The following is a 6,352-nucleotide window of genomic DNA, read 5'->3' on the forward strand; positions in this document are numbered from 1 at the left end:
ATTATCATCACCCCCTGCTTTCATCCATTACGGCGGGTGTTAGCAGGTAAGGGTGAGGGCTGACAAAGAGGTTTTCAAAACTGGTCAGCATAAATGCTTCCAGGAGGCCAATTCAGGATAATCTATTGAAATATGGATCGGAAATATGGCCAGCCCAGGCTGAATACCTCTATCTGTTGCATTTAAGCCAAAGCAACAGAATGTTTTCATGGGGAAAAAATAACAAAAGCCATAATTACATGTGGAGAATTGTCGGTTCATATCATTTGGGGTTAATTTAGTGAAATGGTTGCCATTCTGTCTGGGTCCAGCGTCTGTCTCAGCCACTTTATTTGTTTTGAGATGCTTCAGGGGTAAGGTCCCTGGAGACTTGAGTCCCGGAGGCCTTCTGGTTTTCAGGAGCCAATTTGTGACAAGATCAAAGGGATCTAAAGTCCCAAGAGCCTGAATTACACTATGGTATTTGCTGGTATATCTCATTTTACAGAGCACTTCCGTGTTTGAAAGGTTTTAGGGAGTAAATTTTAGTGAATCAAATTTTATTAACCCACTAACATACTATACTTCCCAATGGTAATGGTCCCTGGACTCCGGCTTTCATTTTTCCTTGTCTATCTAGTAATTAATGATCAAAACTGAAGTGGAGCCATGCAATGAATTTCTTTATAAGCTAATAATGCTTTGTAACGTCAGCATTTTATAGTGTTTTCTTTCACATATAATTTTTATTTAACAATTTGAGAAAGCGAACTAAAACAAAACAATTTCTGAGAATTTGAGGTAAAATTTCCAAACACTTCCAAAACAGTAATAATCATACCTTAAAATTCAAACAATTATACACAGATAATATTTAAATTACTGGCGTGAAAAAAATCATGTTACTAATGCTAATTTTTTAACTTGAAATATTTCAAACACATGGAAAAATATAAACAGTAATATAACAAACATATTACATACCATTTAGAATTTTAACATATGAACAGACAGATTTTATTGATTAAATAAAACCTTGTACTTAGAGTTGAAGAATGTTTAATCTCTTCCCTGATATTATTTTCCTTTCTTGCTCTCTAAAATAACTTCCATCCTGAAGTAGGAGTATATTCTGACCATTTATTGTCTATATTTTGACTACATTTATATGAATCCCTAATCAGTAAATAGTATTTTTTGTGAAAATTTCATTTTCTACATCTTATTTTCATTCAATATTTTATTTTTAATATCTATCTATATCAATACATATAGGTTAAGATTTAAATAAATTTAACAGATGTGGAATACTCCATTATTATTGACTTATCCTACTCCATTATTATTTACTTACCCATTCTTTTAATGATATGCATTTAGGTTGCATCCAATTTTTCACAGCTATACTGTGCAGCATGTCTCCTTATGCATACATCTTCAAGTTTCTTTAAAGTCTATAACAAGAATTAGAGCTTTCGGATCTAGAATACAAGCATCTTCAACTTCACTATATATTACCAATTGCTCTCTAAATTTATTGCTCTCGCCAACAATGATGTAGTCAAATTGATCAATGTTTCCCTTTAAGATTTATGCTTTCTGGGTTTGGTTTAAGAAATCTTTCCATCCCCAAATTATAAAAATGTATTTGTTGTATGTTCACATTTGTGTCTTTAATTCATTTGGGATTTATTTTGGAGTATGACATGAGGTAGGGTTCTAATTATATTATTTTCTATATGAATAGAAGCAAAGCTACTTACAATGCCCACCAGCTTTTAAGGTCACGTCTGCATACCCTGAGTTCTGATGTAAGAATAGGTTCTGTGTATCCACTCATGGATGTGTTGACCCTCCCCTAACACCATATTATTTTAATAGATAAAGCAGTACATGAAATCATGACATCTAATGGAGCAAATCCATCCTTTTTATTTCTCTTCTTCAAATTTGTCTTGGCTATCCTTGGACCTTTATACTCTTATGTAAATTTTATAATGAGTTTTTTAAAAAAAAATCTTTAATATAATAAATTGGTAATAAAAATGTGTAACATCTATCCTACTTATATTAAACCACTAAATCTAATTCATTGGTCATTCATCAATATTAAAGATATCCTACCCTGCCCAGATACTTAATGTCTTTGAAAAATAAGCTTATCATGTTGCCTTTCCTCTACAAATACTCTTTGCTTCAGCAATTTTCATGTCATTGCCACTCTCTCAATTCATGGGCCTCTGATATCCATTCTGCACCAAGTTTAGAGATTCAATTCTTCCTGCTTCCTGTTGTGCCACTGTGAGATTACTTTGTAAATATTACTTCTTTTCAATCTCAATCCTCTTCTATTTTTCACTTCAATCACTTTACAAAGAACATGTAGTGTAACTGCTTTACTGTTTTAATCATGCCACTTTTCTACCCTAGAATGTAAATTTACATTTGCCACAGGGCTTGAGTGACTCTCAGAGACCACACATCCTATCTCGTGGATAAATGACTTGAGTCCCGGAGAAGATTTGCCCTGCCCAAAGTGAAACAACTAGCTAAGACAGGAATTAGGACCCAGAACGTGAAGCCTAGTCTAGATGCCAGGTCTTCTGATTCTTAAACCAATTCTCTTTTTGCCTTTTGCACTGCTGTACCAGACCTTCAGATAGCATTCCCTTCATGATAAAACTGCATCAACTGTACTTCATATAATTCCTCAGATGAACTTCCCTGTCTTAGTCTTACCTCGAAATATGACTTGTTTCTTCCTACTGCCTTGGAAATACAAGCTTTCACCTTGAAAGCCACCCTCCTTACTTTCCACCGAGGTATGTCTCGATTTCTTGGAAATAATGCACCTTTTTCAGGGTATAACTGCTGCTGCTACTGCTACTACTACTCTTAACAATTGCAGTATGGCCCTCACTTATTGTACTTTACCTGGCTCCCGAGAGACATGACTTCAACTTTCCTTATTCCACAGATATGAGATTTGAGACCCAAAGAAGTGAAGTAACCTGCCCAAGTTTACACAGCTTGGAGTAGAACCCGAATTTCTTTTGACTCCAGAGCTCATGAGTTCACCATTTCATTCTGCGCCTCCTGACTGTGTAAGCATTTGGCACTGTTCAACTCTAGATTGCTCTTGAATTCAGTTGCACTTACTGTTAGTTGCTTTGGGTATATGCTGAACCTTCGTTATAAATGTAGGCTCTAGCCTTGCAGCTGGACAGTATACCCTCTGAATACAGAATCATTGAACGCTATCTTTAGATTATCTAGCTCCCCTCAGGGCATCTACTATGAAGCCCTGCTCTGAGCCCTCCTCTGACTGATGAGGGTTTAATTAGCCTAGAGATTCCTCTGTGACAACCAGCCAAGAAGCTTCTATGTTGAAAAATTTCCCATTGTGCCAGAGACTAAAGCTGGTACTTAGATTTTTTTTTATAACAGGGTGAATAGAATGCCACTGAGAAAACACGCAGTATTTCAGCATGACGACTTGTTTGCTATTGCAGAAAGACCAAGAAAAAGCTCTCTCACTCCTCATAAGTTACTCTTTCTCTACCTAGTATTATATACCATTAATTAGAAACAAATTCACCTATCATGTAAGATGTATTATAAAAAAATTATGAGGAAATATTTCTTCAAAAGTTATTTTGTGAGAGTAAAAGATAAAAGCATATGAAGTTGCTGACATGAAGAAAACACAAAATATAATGCAGTGTAAGGTCCACTATTTGCAGTACTCCAATTCTATTTTCCAGGAGCTTGGATGAGAGTGCTCAGTGGCCAGGCTTGGACGAGGAAGGAAGACGGGCAATCATCTTGCAGCAAGGAAGGGCAATGAGCAATGAGGCTCAGTTCCCAAGAGCCTGATTTAAAAGACGATTTTAATACTGTTGGGGTTTTTATTACAAAATTTTTAAAACATTTATAAACTAATAGACTACTTTTAAAAATTAATTGACTTTAAACAAAGATAATAGACTTTCATTTTTAGAGCTGTGGCAGGTCTATAGAAGAAGTGAGGGGAAAGTGCAGAAAATTCCACCCAACCCCTCTCCTACCTTACCTTACAGTCTCTCCCATTTTTAACATCTTGCATTAGTACAGTACATTTATTATAATTGATAAACCAATATTGATACATCGTTAATTAAAGACTACAGTTCACATTAGAATTCACTCTTGTGTTGTACATTCTATGGATTTTGAGAAATGTATAATGAAAAGCATCTTACATTACAGTATCTTCAAAACAGATTGTAAGGTAACAAAATTTCACAAAAAGAAGACTAAAAGATGCCATGTCGAAACCCTTAACTGTGCTGAAACAAGTTAAATCAACTAAAACTCAACCTAAAACTTAGTGAACTTATTCTTTATAGTTCCTTCCAGACAGAAAAGCAATATAGTAAAAATTAAGTAGTCTTTTCTTTGAAAATTGTAGTTATTTTGATAAACAGTGCTGTCAAAACAGGAAATATGAACACCAAATACTCTAGTTCATTCTCTTTCGTGTGCTGCTCTCAGGGTTTGGTGTGAATACTTCATAGTTAAAGTATGTCTTCCCTTGAGGATCACATAGACATTTAATTTCTGTTCTGGCATTTGACCTATTGTGTTTATGAGGTTCTATTGAGAAATGGAATTGATGATTTCTTCCATAACCACAAAGAAAAAATTGAGAGTTACTGATTTCAAACCACTATTATAACCTTTCAAGTTTTTCTGGAAAAATGTTTTCTTTCCAAAATGAAAGAAAAAGAACTCCTTATTAAATGTCTAACTTTTCCATATCATCACATCTTTCAATATGTTAAATTCACCTCAGACTTAGCTGGAAGGTGGGAGTTCCGCATCTGTAGTTTGGAATCTACCAGGAGATGTCACTGGCTGGCCTAATCTGTACTGGTTCCTGCTTGTTGAGACATTATTTTCAAGGAAAAGAGCAGATTTTCCATCTGGGGCCCACCCCTCCTGTCCTCCACAATAACTTTCTTGTCAGTGTACATTCACTGTTCATGCCTCAAAGTCCGTCCTTCTCAACCCCCGTAGGCCCCTGAGGATTCAGAGGAAGTCAGTGCTAATGCTTTCTCCAGTCTTTCCCTCTTGTGTGAACTGCTACTTTAAGACTCTTTTGAAGAATCATAACCCAAGTTGTGAAATCCAACAATTCCCCTGGAGAAATGGCTCTCAACTAGGGCCAAATTTGGGCCCCAGGAGACATATGGCAATGTCTGACAATGTTTTTTTGATTGTTACAAACAGGTTGGGGAGAGTCCTGTTAGCATCTAGTAGGAGAGGCCAGGGATGCTCCTGAGCAGCCTGCAGGATGCTCCCCCGCCCCTACCACCACCCACATCAAAAGATTCTCTGACCCACGATGGCAATGGTGCTGAGGTTTAAAAACCCTGCTCTGAAGTTTTAATCAGTTGGCCATTTTTGCCATCCCATGTTGAAATATTTTGATTTAAAGCATTACTTCTGGATTCCTTTTTCAAGATAATGTCCATTGTACAGTGGAAAATGATGTGTTTTCCTATCACTTTGCTCAAGAATAAAGCTGTCACATTTGCAAAATAGATAACCTTTGTTGTTACTCAAAATGTAAACTGTCATAAGGGATAAGAGATTAACTGATTTCACTGCCAACCTTTACAGTGTCATTATTTTTCCCTCTAACTACCTGCTTGATATCCTTGCTGACGAAGATGTTTTAAAATGAAAGACAATTAGAGGCTTTATGTTTATGAAAAATGAAGTGTTCAGGCACAAAAGAATGCACAGTGGACCTTTTATGGGATGTTTAAAATATCCTTTCATTAAAAGATTTTCTGAAGTGGCTGTTTGTCACTTAATAGGAATCCCCGTTGTTGCTACTGTTGTTTTCATGCATAAATACCAGCATCTGTAAGTTTCCAGGATGTTCTTTAGAATTTCACACCACTTGACTTCATGTTGGGTTGCCTCAGATGATTTTTCAATCTTAAAGTCACATCATATAAAAGTGTAACTTTCAATACACTGCAAAAACCATTGGAAACGCAGCCAGAGAACAAGATTCTACTCACTGATGAGTTTTGTTTAGCTGGGATTGAATTCAAATCTTTTTAAATTCGTTGCCAATATTCTTAAAAATTAGTAGATTGCTCATAAGAATCTAAATTATTTTTCTTTTCTGAAAAATCAAAAGATCTGGCTTTTGTGGCCAGCATTCCTCCATGGCAACAGTCTACTGCAGGAGAATGTATGCTTTAGACAGGTCTGGCACCTGCCCACTTGTCTAGTGCCCACCAAGCCTGTTGGACACCTGTGGGTCTGTTTGCTGCAGTCATTTGAGGGGATAGACCCCTGCTCCATTGCAGTTGAG

This window comes from Sapajus apella, unplaced genomic scaffold (genome assembly GCF_009761245.1).
Source record: "Sapajus apella isolate SASKATOON/1434 unplaced genomic scaffold, GSC_monkey_1.0 scaffold1, whole genome shotgun sequence".
In the NCBI taxonomy this organism is placed as follows: domain Eukaryota; kingdom Metazoa; phylum Chordata; class Mammalia; order Primates; family Cebidae; genus Sapajus; species Sapajus apella.